Here is a 22,809-nt window from a genome sequence, read left to right on the forward strand (position 1 = left end):
CAAATAAAGTAACTAATTATGTGGCTACCAACAAATTCCTAATGGAAAGGAATCTCTATTGTTCTAAACTGCATCTATTGACATTACATCGATTTGATGCTACAAGATGTGTGAAAAATATCCTTCATGAAGGACATCATTGATCGAGCTAGGAGCATCACAAAATTCATATATAAACATGCATGTATTCTTAGTCTCATGAGGAAATTCATAATATATGGGGAGTTTTTTCATTCTACATTCACAAGTTTTGCAACAACTTCATTTCTCTTCAATTTATACTTCAGTGTCAAATTGAAATGAAGCAAATGTTTGTTTTCTATGAGTGGTGCAATTGTGAATATAACACAAGGCAATATGGTACAACAATACATTGATTCCTTCTAGAAAGGAGTGTAAGAAGTGTGCATGATTAGCGAACCTTTGGTAAAGGGTCTTTGATTGGTTGATGAGGATAATCCCGCAATGGGATACTTGTATGAGCCATGGATAGTGCCAAAGGAGTTGTTTGATCTTATTATGTGGAAAAGGGTAACATGGTAAATACATAATGATTTGGGATTTGATTGATAGTGAATGGACTAGGATGCACCATCGACCCATTCATGCGGCAACACTTTTCCTCAATCTTGCCTTTGCTTACTCATGCAACTTTGATTTTGATGGAGTTTATGGAAGGGATTTTAACATCTCTCAAGAGGATGGTACCAAATGTCAATCCTTGCAAAACAATTACTCTCAATATGGAGAGCCTAGCAAGTTATATGGCTTTGCCAATTTTGTTAATGAAAGGAGTATCTTGATGCCATGTAAGCTAATAGAATTTAAAATTTGTTGTAGATGTTTGGTGACAAAACTATGATGCAGAAGAACCAAAATTACAAAAAAAATTATGTTTAAATCCTCATATAAATTTGTAGTGCTTCAAGATGTGAGCGCAACTAGAGTGTGTTTCAAAAAAATACACTAAAAAAAGTGCAATAAGTTAGAATTTCAAGTACACAATTGTAATTGTTATAATTTAATTATGTTTAAGATATTTATGACCCTTGAAACTCATAAAATTTATTTATGACCCTCTTACAAGTTGGATTTTCCACATCTTAATGATTTGGTATATGTCCAATATAAACTCCCATTGTGGGTGTGGATGATAGGGAAAATACCTTGTGTAGACATTATCTCCTTAGAAGGTATTAACATATTCTCTAAGTGGAGGGTGGAGTATAAGGAACCTATTATGTAGGAGGCACTATCATGGTTAGAGGGGGAGGAGAAGCACTAGTGGAGAAAAGACATAGAAGAAGAGGAGCAATAATGGAGACAAGAGACAAGGGAGGAATAGCAAGAATGGGGCTTAGAGGAGGACTTTCACATCATGGAGGATGATGTGATAGCATTGGAACCACCTTGTACACAAATTAATACAACTACACCCACCAATTGACATTAGAATGATGATATGGGAGCTTCTAGTGACAAAAAACAAGGGAGTGAATTGATGTTATATAACTAGCTACCAAATATATCATTGTAAATGATTCATCATGACATATATATATAGAACACGATTAAAGTTCAATATTCAATCATGTATAATATTTGATTTGACATTTATTATATCATATATATTAATGTCTTTTCAAAATATATATATATATTAATGCTACCATAGTTTGTAGATATTTTCCCTTTTAAGTATTTCACCTTTTTAATCTCACTTTTCACATATTGAATAATAATAACAATTCTCTCTGGACGACACTAGGTAATATTTCGTGTGGTCATGTTGGCATGATATCAGAACCAGATGGAAAGGAGTCTTGAACCATGTGTGTGGCTTGAGTGGGAGTGTTGAAAGTAATAATCTTACATCGAGAGGGGAGGAATATAACAAGTGTTTAGTATGAAAAGTGCATGTAATTCAATGGTATAGCAGCTAAATCACTACATAAGTTCTACGTTACATGCTTAATATATCTAATTTTTTTATCTGGTATCAACCAAGTATATTAACAAGTTATGTGTTCGATGTTTAACATGTTCAATTTTTTATATGACATTAAATCCAAGCCTGTTAGCATCTGCATTCAAAGCTTAACATGTCCAAGTTATGATATGGTAACACAACCAAGTATGTGAGGCAGCAAGTGACACATGCACAAGAGACGAATCCATGGAAAAATCTCGAGAGACGCGTAAATTAGTTTATGTAATGTATTTAATATATTAAAAGGTTTATTGTATTGAATATTTATGTGGATAGGCTTGGCCTATTTTAGAATAGGTGTTCTAGATTTATAATCAATTTTTTTAATTTTTTTTTTTTGTTAAAAAATAGGTGTATGGTTTGGATTTGAGTTTAATAAAACATTCTTAGTCGTATAACAACATGAAAGGTTACATTCATTTCATTTTAATATTAAGTTCCATTCATTTCATTTTAATATTGAATGGTTCCATTTGTTTCATTTCAATATTGAATTTTTTCAATTAACAACGAATAAATCATTTCAGGGATCAAGTTGTGGTGATAATCATTTCGGATAATGGGCCAGGTTTATTGTATTTTTCCGTCGCTTAATGAAAATTGTTAGGTTTGCCTTTTTTAATGGCATTTCAAGTTCCAACACTATATAACAAATGACAAAAGTGATAGTGGATAGATCTAGGAGTATTCTTACTAGAATAAACTTGAAGTATAATTTTTAGCTAGAGATGGTTGTTCATTCATGTTGCCTAATTAATGTATATCTCGCAATAACTCTTATGGACAAGATCCTAGGGAGGTATAGATAAGAAATAATCCCTCACATGCATCTTCATGTTTTTGGTTGTGAGAGTCAAAAACTACCTTTTATTGGAAATAATCCCAACTACCTCATTTACAATCCATAATTATGTCATTCCTGGTGTACAAAGAAAATCCTATTGCAGATTTAACTTAAGAATGAAGCAATATGAAATTAATTGTATTTTTGACTAATGTATTGTTTTCTCATCTCTACAAGATTTCTATAACAGGAAATCAACATTTGTAAATTAAAATCAGGGAAAATGTCAACACACATACACAATGGTTATTAATTGCATGGTTGAATTGTGCAATGTGAATATGCATTGCATGCAATTATTTTGTAAAACTGCACAATAATATGTTTTATTAAATAATTTAATAGTAGTCCCATGTCATGATATATAAAAAGGACAATGTGTGTTTTTAAATACAAGTTTTAATCATGTTTCTAGAGGTCTCATTGTGTGCATAAAAGAATAGTTTTTACTGTATGTGAGAAACAAAGTCTTCGTAAAGTTCTGTCAATCTTGTTTTTATAGCGGGTAAAAAGGAGCAATAACATTTGTTTCTTTTCTTGTAAATGAATTTGTCTTATTGAATAAAAAAACGATCTAAATATATATTGTAATGTGCTATGTTGCGAAATTTATTTTTATTGGCTCCACTCATTATTTTTTCTCTATTTTTATCATCTTCTGTTTATTTCATGTGGTATTAGAGCCAAGGATTCTTAGAGCACGTTTATTATAGTTGGACAAAGAGCCAAAGGTTTATTAAAGTTTGAAAAGGAGAAGGTTTATATTAGTGAGCAATGGAAGCTTCAAACACATGCTTTACAAATCCATAGATTCCTCGGTTTAATGAGAAAAACTATGATTATTGGATAATCACAACAAATGCATTATTTTGTTCAGATCTTGTAGAGAATGAGTTCCAAGAACTAACTAATGTAGCAGTATATAATGCTTTGACACAAAAATAGAGATATTTGTTCAGAGATAATAAGAAGGACTCCAAATCCCTCTTCTACATATTCCAAATAGTGCATGAGATCATTTTTCCAAGGATTGCATCAGCAACAAAGTCAAGGAAAGCACGGTATATAATCCAGATAACATATCAAGGCATGGAAAAGGCGAAAACAACAAAGTTATAAACGTTAAGAAGCGATTTTGAAATAGTATATATAAAGGAGTTTAATAAAGTAGACTCATTTTTTACACAAATTATTGGGCTGGTAAGTCAAATCAAATGTCATGGTAAGACACTTGAAAAAAGGAGAGTGGTTGGAAAGATTCTACGAAGTTTACCAGCAACGTTTCATTATATTGTTGTGGCCATATAGGAGACAAAGGATCTCTCACAATTCTCAATGGATGAGCTTCATGGTCACTCATTTCTCATGAACATAAGTTGAACAGGGTAGCAAATTCTTCATTGGAACATACTTTCAAGAAACTAGTATCAATTGGTCATGGTATAGGTAGAGGAAGATCAAATCATAGAGGTAGAGGAAGAAGCTCATGTAGAGGTGAAGAAGCAGCTCTTCAAGCTCAAGTGGAAGAGGAGGCACTCAAAAATCAAGCCAAAATCAAACACAAGGTCAAAGGTATGATAAGTCTTAAGTTTCATGTCATTATCACAAGAAGTATGGGCATCATTCAAGTGAATGGAGAAAGAAACAATATGATATTTGGTGAAAAGGATGTAAATATTACAAAGGAAAATCAAAACTAATACAATATATTCTTAGCTTGCTCGAAAGCACAAGAGAATCAAAAGGATGTATGGTTTTTAGACTTAGGCTACAACAATCACATGAAAAAGGACATAGAAATGTTTTTCAATTTGGATGAGAGTATAAAATGAGAAGCCACACTAGAGATTGATAACAAAGTGATAGTCATGGGGAAAGGAAAAATCAATATTCTAACCAAGAAGGGGGACAAAAAATATGTTTCGGATATGTATTTTGTTTTAGGTTTAAAATGTAATCTAATAAGCATTGGACAACTTATATGTGAAAGGGGTATAAAGTCTTTTTTAAAAATGGAGAATTCACAATCCTAGATAAATTTCTAAGTAAATATCTCATTATAAAAGTTTAAACGATAAGAAAGATGTTTCCCTTAAGGATAAAACCAAATTTGAAGGTAGATCTTTCTCAAATAAAACTCTCAATGAACCCACAAAAAGATTAAAGAAAATTTGAAAAAATTACACAAACAACTTTTCAAATAGAAATAACATATGAAAAATTGGCCATGGCATCTAAGATTTGGACATCTCAATTTTGGAGGTATAAACTTACTACATGGGGAATACACAATAAATGTTGAGAAATCTAAAGGGAAATTATTAGAGTTATTTCTCTTTTCTTTATAACTGCTTATGATGTATTTTACTTTTTCTTACTTATTAGCTTATTTACTTATTATTATGTTTGTATATCATCAAACAACTACCAAAACAACAAGAACAAGAACATAGAATATAGCCTAAAAGTTAGGGCCAAAACCTCTCCACTTGAGAGGAAACCTCGCAAATCTCTTCTCTTCCTTATAGGTTCTTCAATTCACGAATTCCAAGCCCTTTAGACCAATACCAATACCAACCAAGACCAAGTCCAACCTTTCTGGATGAGGTGCTTTCCTTGTCCAAGTCAAAGCCAGTCAAATCTCTTCCAATAGCACAATTTCGACCTCCAGTTGCAGAATATCGACCTCCACTACAGACTTGAAATTTTCGGCCCTCTTGTAGTTGTTGTTGCCACACATGAGAGCTTATTTTAGCCTCCCATGGCCTCCTTAGACTTTCACTTGTCTTTCTCTTCCTTTTGGAGCTTGTGGATGGCTTCTTGTGACGTTCACTTGACATTCTTTTCTTCATTTCTTCAAGATCGAACTTGTAGAAGAAAACCCTATATCTACTGCAAAAACTCTAACCTTCCTTCAGATGTGTGAGAAAGAAATAGCCCAAAACCAAGTCTTCTTCATCCTATTCCTTCTTTGTTTCCTTTTTCTTCTTCCTCCTTCGCTTCAATGTGTGAGTGATGTTTGTGCTTCAAGGAGGTCAAGTTTCCTCCTTTATATAGGCTTCTTCAAGGTGGATGTGGCTCCTCAAATTAGGTTGACTTGCCAGTTTCCAGGTCGACTTGGTCTTGAAGGGTATTTTGACACTTTTAAGGACAAAAATAATTTTCTTACAAGTTACAATGTGCCAGATGGGGTCTTCAACTTATGACAATGACTATTTTGACTTCTTGGCCTCAGACAAACCCTAGAAGCACTCAATGGGTGCTTGACCTAAAAATAAAATAGCTTGAGCATCAAACCCATGCTAAAAAATAATAATAATTATTTCTCTTTAATTTTATTATTTACAAGAATCAAAAGTACATTTCATATTTATGAATACCGAACCTAGTTACTAGGGAGGTATTCATAAATGGTACATGGACATTCTCAATCTGAAGAGATCTCATAAGAAGAGTCAGATTGGTAACTCGTCTATATAACATCATATAAACCAACATTATCATATAGAAAGGCCTTGACTAACAACTTTATCTCTCCACAAGATCAGAGCACAATGATGGCCAGACCAATGATGTATAGACACCATCATCATTTTCTCTTAAGGCACATACCCTACCCAAGTGTTCATAGAGTATGTCCTTCCTTGGACTATTCTTATCTTGGATAGCTAGTCCTCAAAGAATATCGGTCCACGACTACTCTTATCTTGGATACCCTACCTCATCCTCAAAGACTATCATATGTTAGATGCTTACTCAATCCTCCATTCTATCTTCCCAAGTGAAGAGTGGAATGATGTGCCTATTTCTCCCTCTCAGCCAGGGAGGATACATCAACCAAGCCAAACTTGTCTCTCAAATACACAAGCTTCTTATTATGAAGATATTTTGTCAATATGTTAGCTACTTGCTCGTCGATGGAGATATATTGTAGCTGCAACACACCATCTTGTACTAGCTTTTGAATGTAGTGATACATGTTGTTGACATGATTTGTCTTTCCATGAAACACTGGGTCTTAAAACAATCGTATATAATTGGTGTTATCACATTGTATCACTGTAGGGTTCATAAGTCCTTCAAATAGGTCAAATAGTAGCTTCCTCAACCAAACCTCTTCTTTGCTTAATTCACAGGTTGCAATATACTTAGCCTCAACACTACTCAAAGTAACTGTATCTTGCTTTCTTCTCATCCATAAGGTCATGGAAGATCCTAAACTAAAACATCCTCCTGTAGTGCTCCTTCCATCTTGCTTAATGCCTCCCCAATCAGAATCTGTTTATCCAATCAAGTGGATGATATTCCTCCTCTCATATTTTAGGCAGTAGTGGATGATCCCTTGCAGATATCTTAGTATATTTTTTTTTGCTAGCCAATGATCATGCTTTGGCTCCACTTGGAATTGATTGAGAACATTTACTACAAAACATATGTTTGGTCGAGTATTCACCAAGTACATTAGTGAACCAATAAATTGTCTATACTTAGAAGGATCCACAAGGTTCGATTCAAAATTCCTTAGACTTTACAATTTTTTTTATCATCGGGGTTATCTTTGGTTTGCAATCCATCATGTCAAACCTCTTCAACATCTTGATCACATACTTTCCTTGACCTAGATAGATCTCATTAGGTCCTTGCCAAACTTTCAGTTTCAAATAGTAGTGCATCTAGATCCTTCATGTCAAAAAATTTTGCGAGTTGCTTCTTACATTCTTCAATTCGACCTTCTACACCTATCAAGAGAAGATCATCCACATACAGAAGAATGATTACCGACTCTCCCTTCACAACATTAATATAAAGGTTCATATCAGTAGAGCTATTTGTGAAGCCTAATCTTTATAGGTATGCATCCATCCTAGCATACCATGCCCTTGATGATTGCTTGAGGCCATATAATGCCTTCTTCAATATGCAAACATATTCCTTTTTGTCTTTAACTTCAAATCCCAAGGGTTGTTCTATATAGACTTCCTCATCAATTGTGTCATTTAGGAATGTGGTATTGACATCCATTTGGTGCATGTACCATCCCATTGATTCTGCCAAAGAGACCAAAGAACGTATAATTGTATACCTTGTTGTCGGAGCAAATGTCTCTTCATAGTCGATGCCTTCTTGTTGAGAGAAGCCCCTAGCCACAAATCTTGCCTTATATTTATCAATACTACCATTTGTTGCATGTTTGATTTTTAGATCCATTTGGAAGTTACCACAGATTTGTCTTCAGGCCTAGGTACAATCTCCCAAACTCCATTCTTTATTTCAGATCAATATTCTTCATTCATGGCATCCTTCCATTCTTGGTGATTGACAGCTTCTTCAAAAGTGGATGGTACTACTTCTATTAGTTTTTTCATGTAGGTTGCATACCCTGTTAATTTTAGGTATGTTCTATGCTAGAGAAATTTATTTAAATTTTCACAGTTAGCAATCACATCAGCATTAAAGTAAACTACAATTAGAACATTAATAAAGATCGAAGAAGACAAGCCAAGACAAGAGGACACAAGATGTGGCGCCAGCCACGGACAAACCCCACAATGTGGGGAAACCCTTGATCAATTCTTCTTTTATGTTCTTCAAAGTTCAGCAAAGAAAGTGAGAGAGATAGTACATTTACAATAGAAGTCCATACTTGACTTTTGATATCACATGAGATCAGTTGAAGACATATTGCTTCAAATGATTCTCTAAGGTGACTCCTTCACCTATCTTAGTGTTGCATCTCGTCCATTTGTTGCACCTTGTTACTGAGTTGCTCCCATCTACTTCCATTATCATGTTGCTCCTTACTAATATGCCCATCATGCTGCACCATGTTGTCTCATTCATCAACATGTTGAGACTGATCATCCTTATCATTCTCATTATTCCTTCATGATGCCCAGACTATATTATTTCTTTATTATGCTGAAGCATTAGAACTGCTTCTCCTTATAGATTGTAACACTGCTTCGTATGCTGAGACATATAGATCCAAGTCATACTACTCACTGTGAAGTATTCTTGTTCCCATCTATACCACAGTGATCATCACTGAGACTATTTATCTGCTACAGGAGCATCCAAAGTTTGTCATCTATTTGGGATAGATATGCTGAGATGCTCAGGCTTCATCCTTTCTTTGTTGCTCTCTCCATACAAGAATACCTTCAATCTACAAGTATGCTAAGAGGGTGACTAACCTTATTTTTACTACTCCTTAACCCATCTGAGGAGGCAGCTTGAACCCTTAGACATATCTCACCTCAATGTGGATCTGATTGTGGCTTCCTTCTTCGTGACTACGGCTTCCATGCGTTGACTGCGGCTACACCTCAGGACTGCAGCTCGTCTTCTTCGTGACTGCAGCTCCATGTGTTGACTGCGGCTACACTCTATGCCTGTGGGATTATAACTGCGACTTGACTGCGGCCTTTTCTTTATCATTGCGGCCACCATCTATGTGGCTACCATCTACTGCGGCTACCATCTATGCCTGTGGGATTATGATTGCGGCTTGACTGCAGCCTTTTATTACTGCGGCCACCATCTATGTTACAGCGTGTAAATGTCTCTATTGATGTGTATACATATTGCCATTACTGCGTATATGTATCTCCATTACCAACATATATATATTTCCATTGCCTGCGTGTATATAAGTATAAGGTCTTTTATGTCTGCGTATAGATGTCTCCATAGACATGAATTAGGGCATCACGTTGACTGTAACTAGGGCTTCATCTGCAGCTAGGGAATTCTTCATTAGTGTCTCTCCTTCACCAAAAACCCAAGACGTGGAGAGGAGATCACTTGAAGAGTGTGTCAAAATGACTTCAAGTCCTCTTCTATTTATACTAAAATGTAGGTGATGAATAGACACGTCTATTGGGCTTTTGAGCCTACTCAAGTTGTTGACCGATTTGACAATTTGATTTATAACATAAATAAATTCATAACTTCATGAATACTTATCGGAATCGAATGATCTTTAGATCAATCCTACACCTCTCGATGAGAGGGATCCAATAAAATATCAGCTGCCATAAATAAGATGACCCACATGGAGTTTGGCCCTAGTTTCCAATTTTAACACTCCCTCTCAACTAGGGAGAACTCCATCCACTGATCCATATGTCCGACTGTACTATCTCTGCCACCAATGCCCTGCACTTCTATGCTCAGCTCTGCTGACTCTGCTAGCTCTGCTTTGCTTTTCTCAGCTCTATTGGCTCTACTCTGCTCTGCTTTGCTCTACTGAACCATGAAGAAGAAGAATTGATCGAGAATGTGTCATATCATTCTCCACTAACTCGAAGTCAGTCTCAGAGTGTGTACCATTGGTCCCAGACCAGTCCTCAACCGACCCGAAGTCAGTGTCATAGTAGTTACAACTCCTACCACTGGTCCCAGACCAGTACTCTACTGACTCGAAGTCAGTCTTAGAGTATGTACCACTGGTCCCAAACCAGTCTCAACCGACCCGAAGTCAGCGTCATAGTAGGTACCACTCCTACTACTGGTCCCAGACCAGTCCTCCACTGACCCGAAGTCAGTCTCAAAGTATGTACCACTGGTCCCAGACTAGTCTCAACCGACTCAAAGTCAGCGTCGTAGTGGGTACAACTCCTACAACTGGTCCTAGACCAATATCATTGATCCCAGATCAATGAAATTCATCCTAGCATAGGGAGTACGATAGATACAATGATGCGTCCATCGGTACTACTATGGTCCCTATCCTCATTTCCCTGCTCATTGATCAGATGAGAGGTACTTCCCATGAGTCCCATACTGCATGGGTAGGATGCCTCGAGAGGAGAACTAATCAATCCTGTCCACAGGAGAGCGAATCATCCTGTCCCACAAGAGAGCAAATCATCTTGTCCACAATTGCCATGGAGAACACATCATCCAGGCCTCACAGGAGAGCTAATTATCCTGCTACACAATCATCATGGAGAACACATCATCCAGACCTCATAGGAGAACTAATGATCCTGCTACATAATCATCATGGGGTGTCATAGGGAAAGTTTTTATTCTTTTACCCTGTACACGTACACCACCAGGGGATGGTGAGTCACCTTGTGGTCATATGTCGTTCCAAGAAGTACCCCGCGCCCCCCTGGAGCTCCCAGAGCTCAGTACATCATACTTAACCCTTGTTAGAGGGTCTCTAAATGACACCAAGTCATTCTTGGAAAGTCAGGAATTTGACCTTTCCTAGGGGCTTTGTCAAAATGTTGGTGACCTATTCATTTGTACAGATATGATGGAGCCTTATAGATCCCTGCTGCACCATATCTCAAATATAGTGGTACTTGATATCGATGTGCTTGGAGCGATCATGAAATACGAGATTCTTTGATAAATGAATCCCACTCTGGTTCTCACACAGGATCACAGTGGTATCCAATGTAAATCCAAATAGATCACTGAAGAGCTTTCGTAACCAGACTGCCTCACAGGTGGCCATGCTAGCAGTAATATAATCTACCTCAGCAGTGCTCAAAGCCACTGACTTCTGCTTCCTGCTCATCCAGGATATAGAAGCATATCTCTTGGAGAACCAACACTGAGAAGTTCTCTAGTGATCCTCCACACTACTTTCCCACTCAACATTCAAATAATCTTGTGGTTGCATATTTCAGCAATGTATCTCAATTTGTGAGAGATTGTGCCCTGAAGATATCTCAGAAGATTCTAGGCACCAATCCAGTGAAGCACAACCAAATATGAGCTCACCATGCTAACTGCAAAACATATGTCCAAACGGAGGTTCACCAAGAACATCAACGCGAATGAGTTTATGAAACTCAGAGGCTTTTCCAAAATCTGGTCCGACATCACTACCATATAACTTCTGAAAGTTAAGATCCTCGAGGTAGTCACAAACTTGCAGTTTATCTTTCCACATTCAGAATCCAACTCCCTCTTACTTCTGCAAATGAGAGCGTCTGCACCTATCAGACATAGGTGCCAGTATGAGAGGTCTATCATCCACAACCTTTGGGTAATGGTTTGGATCAGTTTCGCTCCTAATGAATCTCAGCTTCATCCGACAGCTATCAATCCTCTCATACCATGGCCGGGGTGTTTTGCTTCAAGCCATAGAGGGCTTTCTTCCACCTGCATATGTGAGATTCCTGATCATCAATCTCAAACTCCTTGGGTTGTTCCAAACCTTTGGACCTGCTTTTCATCGATGAGTGCCACCTCGTAACCTTAGACTTCCATTGCTAAAATGGACACCAGGTTCTTCTTGTGATCAGGTACATAAAAGAGATTCTGTAAATGAATTGAGTTACCCCCATTCAATTGAGGGATAACATTCCCAAAATCCTTTCTGGGATAGGTGGCATCGGCTCCAAGTATAATCCCATGATTGTTTCCATCTCTACCAAGTTAGAGAGTGTACCCATCTATCCGATGAAGTGCCTTGAAGCACTACAATCAATAAGCCAGATTCCAAAAGAATCTGGGGTTCCTTGCTTTCTCAGAAGAGTCGGTCATGTCCTTGATGACCTGCATTACTTGTCATTCCTTTGATCATTGAAGATGTCTCTGCCATTTGGACACTCCTTTGCATAATGGCCGAACTTATTGTAACCAAGGCATCCGTCTTTACTTCCACCCTTAGATCCGAACTTCCCAATGAAGTGATCTTTAGGTAGGCCATCAGAAACTTCTACTTCGTCATTATGATAATATTCTCTGCTTCAACTTCACCCTTAGTGAATTAGAAGAGGGATGATGATCCCATTGATTGTTTTGTCCTGTCCCAACTATCTTCGGTGATTGTTCTTTCACTCTTGCTTGGGCATTGTCTTCACTATTGGAAATAATACTGAGAGGGGCGAGGTGAATCAATATTATTAAGTCAATAAAACTTTTTCATTTCCAAACTCTGATTCATATATTCTACTTCCACAACTTCTTATGATTAAGTTAATTGATATTTAATGAGTGCATTAGAACATTATCAACCATATTAACAGTTAACAGATGCAGTAACATATAATGGATCATCACACATAAGCCACACACATGAACACCATGATATAAGGTGGAAACCCAATGCGAGAGAAAACCACCTGCTGCAAGTCATCTCAATCTTCTTCTTAATAAAAAAATCCTTTTACAATATTTTTGTACTGGTGAAGTCTTATACCAGTACACAGGCTTCTACCTGCAGAGAGCTACAACCCTCATAGATCTAGTACTAGCCGATCCATTTACTAGTACGCAGGCTGCTACCTGCTACAATGCTCTAAAGTATTCAACTGCTACTGGAAGGGAGCTACCACACCCTTAGCTCTTGTACTAGATAAGATACTAGTACGTAGGCGCCGGCCTACAATCTTCTCTCCTCAAGGTACCACATTTCGTACATTTTCAGACTGGATACACTTGAAGCACAACACATAATCTGAAAGGCTACGTTTCATCCAATTTTCATACTGGACCCATAAATATCATTGAATCACATAATCAATCAATCTTCTAAATCACCCAATCACTAGATCAATACATATACAAGAATAGTATGTGTGTCAGCAATCAGATCTAGTCCATCAAATCATATGAGGATAAGTCATTATGAACCTGATCCATTCATCTATCAATACTGAAGCTAAACATAATCAATCACTTATCAGAATACCAGACATTACTTCAAAACTCAAAACACAGAAATAATAAACAGGGGCAGCTAAATAGATTTCATGAAAAGTCGCAGCTTCACCCATAGAACACCTGTGTACATCCGCACCTTCTCCTGATGCTTGCCTGCGTACCCCCGCACTGTGCCTTATGGACTGCCTGCGCACCTCCGCACCTTCTTCACTTCTGGGTCTGCGAACCTTCGTACTGTTCATTATGGATTGCATGCGTACCTCTGCACCTGCAACGCTTCTAGGCCTGCGTACCTCCGCACTGCTCCTTCACTGTGCTTGCGGTCCTTCGAGTATAGATAATTTTCAGACTTCAAAGATAACCCAGACTGTCAGATCTATAGATCTGATCATGCGCCGAGGAGATCTCAACCCATTAGTAGATTCGACTTGTAATCCTCATGTTTCTCCTTGATTTAGATTCAACTATCTCTCACAAACCGATCACTAAGAGGGGGGGGTGAATCAGTATTATTAAGTCAATAAAACTTTTTCATTTCCGAACTCTGATTCATATATTCTACTTCCACAACTTCTTATGATTAAGTTAATTGATATTCAATGAGTGCTTTAGAACATTATCAACCATATTAATAGTTAACAGATGCAGTAACATAGAATGGATCATCACACATAAGCCACACACATGAACACCATGATATAAGGTGGAAACCCAATGCAGGAGAAAACCACCTACTGCAAGTCATCTCAATCTTCTTCTTAATAAGAAAATCCTTTTACAATATTTTTGTACTGGTGCAGTCTTATACCAGTACACAGGCTTCCACCTGCAGAGAGCTACAACCCTCATAGATCTAGTACTAGCCGATCCATTTACTAGTACGCAGGCTGCTACCTGCTACAATGCTCTAAAGTATTCAACTGCTACTGGAAGGGAGCTACCACACCCTTAGCTCTTCTACTAGATAAGATACTAGTACGTAGGCGCCGGCCTACAATCTTCTCTCCTCAAGGTACCACATTTCTTACATTTTCAAACTGGATACACCTGAAGCACAACACATAATCTGAAAGGCCACGTTTCATCCAATTTTCATACTGGACCCATAAATATCATTGAAGCACATAATCAATCAATCTTCTGAATCACCCAATCACTAGATCAATACATATACAAGGATAGTATGCGTGTCAGCAATCAGATCTAGTCCATCAAATCATATGAGGATAAGTCATTATGAACCCGATCCATTCATCTATCAATACTGAAGCTAAACATAATCAATCACTTATCAGAATACCAGACATTACTTCAAAACCCAGAACACATAAATAATAAACAGGGGCAGCTAAATAGATTTCACGAAAAGTCCGCAGCTTCACCCATAGAACACCTGCGCACATCTGCACCTTCTCCTGCTGCTTGCCTGCGTACCCCCGCACTGTGCCTTATGGACTGCCTGCACACCTCCGCACCTTCTTCACTTCTGGGTCTGCGAACCTCCGCACTGTTCGTTATGGATTGCATGCGTACCTCCGCACCTCCAGCGCTTCTGGGCCTGCGTACCTCCGCACTGCTCCTTCACTGTACTGCGGTCCTGCGGGTATAGATAATTTTCAGACTTCAAAGATAACCCAGACTGTCAGATCTACAGATCTGATCATGCGCCGAGGAGATCTCAACCCATTAGTAGATCCGACTTGTAATCCTCATGTTTCTCCTTGATTTAGATTCAGCTATCTCTCACAAACCGATCACTGAGAGGGGGGGGTGAATCAGTATTATTAAGTCAATAAAACTTTTTCATTTCCAAACTCTGATTCATATATTCTACTTCCACAACTTCTTATGATTAAGTTAATTGATATTCAATGAGTGCATTAGAACATTATCAACCATATTAACAGTTAACAGATGCAGTAACATAGAATGGATCATCACACATAAGCCACACACATGAACACCATGATATAAGGTGGAAACCCAATGCGGGAGAAAACCACCTGCTGCAAGTCATCTCAATCTTCTTCTTAATAAGAAAATCCTTTTACAATATTTCTGTACTGGTGAAGTCTTATACCAGTACACAGGCTTCCACCTGCAGAGAGCTACAACCCTCATAGATCTAGTACTAGCCGATCCATTTACTAGTACGCAGGCTGCTACCTGCTACAATGCTCTAAAGTATTCAACTGCTACTGGAAGGGAGCTACCACACCCTTAGCTCTTGTACTAGATAAGATACTAGTACGTAGGCGCCGGCCTACAATCTTCTCTCCTCAAGGTACCACATTTCGTACATTTTCAGACTGGATACACCTGAAGCACAACACATAATCTGAAAGGCCATGTTTCATCCAATTTTCATACTGGACCCATAAATATCATTGAAGCACATAATCAAGCAATTTTCTGAATCACCCAATCGCTAGATCAATACATATACAAGGATAGTATGTGTGTCAGCAATCAGATCTAGTCCATCAAATCATATGAGGATAAGTCATTATGAACCCGATCCATTCATCTATCAATACTGAAGCTAAACATAATCAATCACTCATCAAAATACCAGACATTACTTCAAAACCCAGAACACAGAAATAATAAACAGGGGCAGCTAAATAGATTTCATGAAAAGTCCGCAGCTTCACCCATAGAACACCGCGTACATCCGCACCTTCTCCTGTTGCTTGCCTGCGTAACCCCGCACTGTGCCTTATGGACTGCCTACGCACCTCCACACCTTCTTCACTTCTGGGTCTGCGAACCTCCGCACTGTTCGTTATGGATTGCATGCATACCTTCGCACCTGCAGCGCTTCTGGGCCTGCGTACCTCCGCACTGCTCCTTCACTGTACTTGCGGTCCTTCGAGTATAGATAATTTTCAGACTTCAAAGATAACCCAGACTGTCAGATCTACAGATCTGATCATGCGCCGAGGAGATCTCAACCCATTAGTAGATCCGACTTGTAATCCTCATGTTTCTCCTTGATTTAGATTCAGCTATCTCTCACAAACCGATCACTGAGAGGGGGGGGATGAATCAGTATTATTAAGTCAATAAAACTTTTTCATTTCCAAACTCTGATTCATATATTCTACTTCCACAACTTCTTATGATTAAGTTAATTGATATTCAATGAGTGCATTAGAACATTATCAACCATATTAACAGTTAACAGATGCAGTAACATAGAATGGATCATCACACATAAGCCACACACATGAACACCATGATATAAGGTGGAAACTCAATGCAGGAGAAAACCACCTGCTGCAAGTCATCTCAATCTTCTTCTTAATAAGAAAATCCTTTTACAATATTTCTGTATTGGTGCAGTCTTATACCAGTACACAGGCTTCTACCTGCAGAGAGCTACAACCCTCATAGATCTAGTACTAGCCGATCCATTTACTAGTACGCAGGCTGCTACCTGCTACAATGCTCTAAAGTATTCAACTGCTACTGGAAGGGATCTACCACACCCTTAGCTCTTGTACTAGATAAGATACTAGTACATAGGTGCCGGCCTACAATCTTCTCTCCTCAAGGTACCACATTTCGTACATTTTCAGACTGGATACACCTGAAGCACAACACATAATCTGAAAGGCCACGTTTCATCCAATTTTCATACTGGACCCATAAATATCATTGAAGCACATAATCAATCAATCTTCTGAATCACCCAATCACTAGATCAATACATATACAAGGATAGTATGCGTGTCAGCAATCAGATCTAGTCCATCAAATCATATGAGGATAAGTCATTATGAACCCGATCCATTCATCTATCAATACTGAAGCTAAACATAATCAATCACTTATCAGAATACCAGACATTACTTCAAAACCCAGAACACAGAAATAATAAACAGGGGCAGCTAAATAGTTTTCATGAAAAGTCCGCAGCTTCACCCATAGAACACCTGCGTACATCCGCACCTTCTCCTGCTGCTTGCCTGCGTACCCCCGCACTGTGCCTTATGGACTGCCTGCGCACTTCCGCACCCTCTTCACTTCTGGGTCTGCGAACCTCCGCACTGTTCGTTATGTATTGCATGCGAACCTCTGCACCTTCAGCGCTTCTGGGCCTGCGTACCTCCGCACTGTTCCTTCACTGTACTTGCGATCCTGCGGGTATAGATAATTTTCAGACTTCAAAGATAACCCAGACTGTCAGATCTACAGATCTGATCATGCGCTGAGGAGATCTCAACCCATTAGTAGATCCGACTTGTAATCCTCATGTTTCTCTTTGATTTAGATTCAGCTATCTCTCATAAACAGATCACAAGAATTTCAGATCTAGCTTCTCTTAAGATCTTCTAATTTCACTAGTGTCTAGCCAAATGATATCCTTTGCTTTATATAGGCAAGCTCTTGCTAAAACCATGAATCAATACCATAGATAACCAATACAAGGGACCCAAAAACATGGGGCTCAATAATAATAATAACAATATAAAACAATACCACTGACCAAACCATAGGATCAAATACGTCGGGCTAAATACTATGGTCCACCATCGGATTCCCACATGAGAGTACTTTTTCTCTGCATGAAAGTGCGTGAACTAGGGTCCGCACCTTTTATACGGTATACCTGCGGGTATGTACGCACTTTATCTATGACATGCTTGCGGGTCCGCACCTTTTGTACGGTGTACCTGCGAACCTCTTATTTTCTTCATTATTTGTGAGCTAATCATCAATCTTTGCTACTGACCTGTTGTACTGTGATCTATCACTTGTATGAGTTGCCATCAAGGACAACACTTTAGCCATAATGCCAACAATCTCCCCCTTTGGACTTGATGGCAAAGCTTACTTGTCATACTAAGAACTTGTCATTTGATTCCTTTGAGCTGTCCTGCATCCCATGTATTATGTCACATTTGATATCTCTTCTGTAGATTCATCTGAATGTATATATGTGAGATGCTCTTCTATGATGGGTTGCCATCAAGGACAACACATGTATCATAATGCCAACAATCTCCCCCTTTGGACTTCATGGCAACAACACCAAATCACTCTCCCCCTTTGACATCAAGGGAAAAGGGCAGACCAAGATATTCTCTTTCCTTGATATACATTCCGCTGTCCATACTCCCCCTAAGTACCTGCTGAAGTCTCTGAAAAAGCTCCCCCTTTGTATATGCCATGGTGCACCAATCTGACCATGCTCTTTCTGAGAACATGCTGAAATCTCTGCTCTGTTGAACATGCTTGTTCATGCTCCCCCTGACTGTAAGAAAGATCTGCAAAAGATGTTCTTCAAGAAGAACCAAGACTTATACATCATAAAAGAATTTCCTATCACCAAAGGACTCAATACATACATCCATCACCCAACCAAATGGGGATACATCAGAAATATGAAAATACATTACATCTTCATCCCAGGCATAGTGGGGAAACCATCATAGGCCGTTACATGACCTGAAGAGATGACTACAATAGATAGAGACACACTATTACATCATGAGTCTTGATATGGACAATATACATGACATTCATAACACTTAAATAAGATCATGATAAACATCAGCAATGAAACTGAATGATCTGCTCCATATCATCTTTCAACAGCAACTTAGACCAGCAACTTGTATTAGTGCATGAATCATCAAGGATGTCTGTATCAACTCATCCTTTTGAACAGAATTCTGTGTATACAGAATCATTCACATTCTATGTGAGAAACACCATAGCCATCCAGATCTATGTGAAGCAAGTATCATCAATTGGGAATATCTGCATCAATCAACATATGTATGTAACCACCTATCATCATATAGGTCAATAACTCATCATCATCATGTCTCCAACAATGCAACTTTGAATAATCATCCATGTATCCAGCCAACAATCCTCATCCATATGTGCCAAGAAATCCTGCATCATAACTGTAATATATGATCTTTATGCATATGATGACAACAGCATATGAGCGACTTATCATCAAGTGAAGAAGATGTGAATTCAAGCTATGAGCTTCTCCTTATCCTTATGAAGATCACCATGTAAGCACCACAAATATCAACTATGTAACTTCAAGACTCATCTGAAAAATTCATAACCATATCATAGCAAGATGAATCATTTATCCATATAAGCATCATCATCAAGGACTATTAACCAAAATGCCAACAATGCATTAAAAACATATGCTCCCCCTAAACAGGTTCCATCTTGTTTACTGTCAAATCATATCAGTAAGAAGTATCAAGATATCATCAATATCAAGTTAGAAGACATCAAATCATTTCCACACATCATCATCAAAATGCAACCAATATTAACTAGAGCAAAATTGATCCTTTTCTTGAACCTGTCCCTACTGCCTTTCTTCAAACAATCATATACGCGACTTTGCAGTAACTAACTCGCATATATACGCAACTTCCCTTTATCAAGCTTGCGTATGAGATTGAAGTTTTACACTTCCGGCTCCCTCTGATTTTGTTATGTCTGTATGTTGTGCTGTGCCACCTCTTTCTGACTGTACTTCCTTTTTCTTCCATATCTTCAAGCGTGATGATGACATTTTCTCCTTTTGATATGGTGCCCACACTTTGTTCCTGCATTCCTTAGCTATATGTCCAAGCTTGTTACATGTGTAACATCTTACATGTCTCATATTCCTTCTATAGCAATCAACAACTCTGTGACCAAACATATTGCAAGCAAAGCAATATCCATTAAAGTACCTTGATTGTGATGATCTTTCTGCATGATGGTCTTGGACCCTTCTTCTTCTACATCTGGCTGCAACATGTCCAAGATTATGACATATATAACATTCAACATTATTCATAGGAGGAGTAATAGATTTTCTTTGAAGCATCTCTTTCCTTGGTTGATGATGAGATTGACCTTTCATCTCTTCATTGATCATTTTAGATTTCTCTTTAGAGTTCCTTGCCTCACCTTGTGAGCTAGATTCACCTTCAACACATTCATGAAAACCAAGACCAGTTTTGAGAGCAGGAGATCTTTGACTATTAAGAATATCATCCAAGATTTTAGTACTATCTTGAAATCGTAAAAGCTTATCCTTTTCTTCTAATTTACCTTTCAAGATATTTACCTCAACCTGAAGCTGTTCTTCCTTTTCCAGACATTGCTTCTTCAAAATTTCTTCAGATTTTCTTCCTTCTTCCATTTGTTCCCTTAGTTTGAGTATCTCCTTTTCTTGTTCTTCATTCAGATCCTGCTGCATTTGACGAATTCTGAAGGCGCATTCCAACTGAGATTTTAGGTTGATAACTTCGTTTACCTGTTTTTCAATAGTTTGGAGTAGAACTTTATTCTGCTTCTTTGATTCTTCAAGATCTTCCTTTAGAGAGCGGATCGTGGCTTCAAGACTTTCATAGTAACTGGATCTATCTCTGAGTTTCTTGATGGTTGTGGTTCTTTCATTGACTTCATCTCTTAGTGATGTTACTTCATCCTGCAACTTTTGATATTTGTCCATGAATAACTTTCTTACCTTGTTTCCTACTTCTAGTTGGGTCTTTAGTTTGGTAGCTTCTTCCTTGAAGTCACATTCCCTTTTGTTCAATAGATCTTGTTGATCCCTGATTTTATCTGAAAGCCTTTTAAATTCTGCCTCTATTTGATAACTTTCTTGTTCACCCATAAGAGCAAATTTAGTAGTTTCGCTATCACTTTCATCTTTTCCAAAAGGATAGATAGCTGGAAAATCAGAGGATACCAAATTCATACCTGATAGTTCATCTTCATTCTGAAATGATTTTGAATCTGATTCTGAATCTGAAGAGCTTCTTATACCTAATCCCCAATCGATTCTCCCACTGTCATAGTTCTTCTGAGATGACTTCTTCTTCTTAGGTGCTTTCTTCTTAAGCTTCTTTCCCATTGTTCCACGGATCTCCTTCAAGCGATCAAGCTTCTACCAAAGGACCTGCTCTGATACCAATTGTTGGAAATAATACTGAGAGGGGGGGGGTGAATCAGTATTATTAAGTCAATAAAACTTTTTCATTTCCAAACTCTGATTCATATATTCTACTTCCACAACTTCTTATGATTAAGTTAATTGATCTTCAATGAGTGCATTAGAACATTATCAACCATATTAACAGTTAACAGATGCAGTAACATAGAATGGATCATCACACATAAGCCACACACATGAACACCATGATATAAGGTGGAAACCCAATGCGGGAGAAAACCACCTGCTGCAAGTCATCTCAATCTTCTTCTTAATAAGAAAATCCTTTTACAATATTTCTGTACTGGTGCAGTCTTATACCAGTACACAGGCTTCTACCTGCAGAGAGCTACAACCCTCATAGATCTAGTACTAGCCGATCCATTTACTAGTACGCAGGCTGCTACCTGCTACAATGCTCTAAAGTATTCAACTGCTACTGGAAGGGAGCTACCACACCCTTAGCTCTTGTACTAGATAAGATACTAGTACGTAGGCGCCGGCCTACAATCTTCTCTCCTCAAGGTACCACATTTCGTACATTTTTCAGACTGGATACACCTGAAGCACAACACATAATCTAAAAGGCCATGTTTCATCCAATTTTCATATTAGACCCATAAATATCATTGAAGCACATAATCAATCAATATTCTGAATCACCCAATCACTAGATCAATACATATACAAGGATAGTATGCGTGTCAGCAATCAGATCTAGTCCATCAAATCGTATGAGGATAAGTCATTATGAACCCGATCCATTCATCTATCAATACTGAAGCTAAACATAATCAATCACTTATCAGAATACCAGACATTACTTCAAAACCCAAAAAAAACAGAAATAATAAACAGGGGCAGCTAAATAATTTCATGAAAAGTCTGCAGCTTCACCCATAGAACACCTGCGTACATCCGCACCTTCTCCTGCTGCTTGCCTGCGTACCCCTGCACTGTGCCTTATGGACTGCCTACGCACCTCCGCACCTTCTTCACTTCTGGGTCTGCGAACCTCCGCACTGTTCGCTATGGATTGCATGCGTACCTCCGCACCTGCAGCGCTTCTGGTCCTGCGTACCTTCGCACTACTCCTTCACTGTACTCGCGGTCCTGCGGGTATAGATAATTTTCAGACTTCAAAGATAACCCAGACTGTCAGATCTACAGATCTGATCATGCGCCGAGGAGATCTCAACCCATTAGTAGATCCGACTTGTAATCCTCATGTTTCTCCTTGATTTAGATTCAGCTATCTCTCACAAACCAATCACAAGAATTTCAGATCTAGCTTCTCTTAAGATCTTCTAATTTCACTAGTGTCTAGCCAAATGATCTCCTTTGCTTTATATAGGCAAGCTCTTGCTAAAA

The 22,809-nt window shown here is 38.2% G+C and overlaps 1 protein-coding gene across 1 annotated transcript in view; it reads right to left on the reverse strand.

Moving 5' to 3' along the window:
- LOC149208304 (uncharacterized) overlaps positions 1-22,809 on the reverse strand; it is a 356,138-nt gene that overhangs the window by 39,326 nt on the left and 294,003 nt on the right. The window lies entirely within an intron of this gene.

Source organism: Pinus tabuliformis, chromosome 1_2 (assembly GCF_031772625.1).
Source record: "Pinus tabuliformis cultivar Carrire ecotype Pingquan chromosome 1_2, CPIR1, whole genome shotgun sequence".
Taxonomy (NCBI): Eukaryota; Viridiplantae; Streptophyta; class Pinopsida; order Pinales; family Pinaceae; genus Pinus; species Pinus tabuliformis.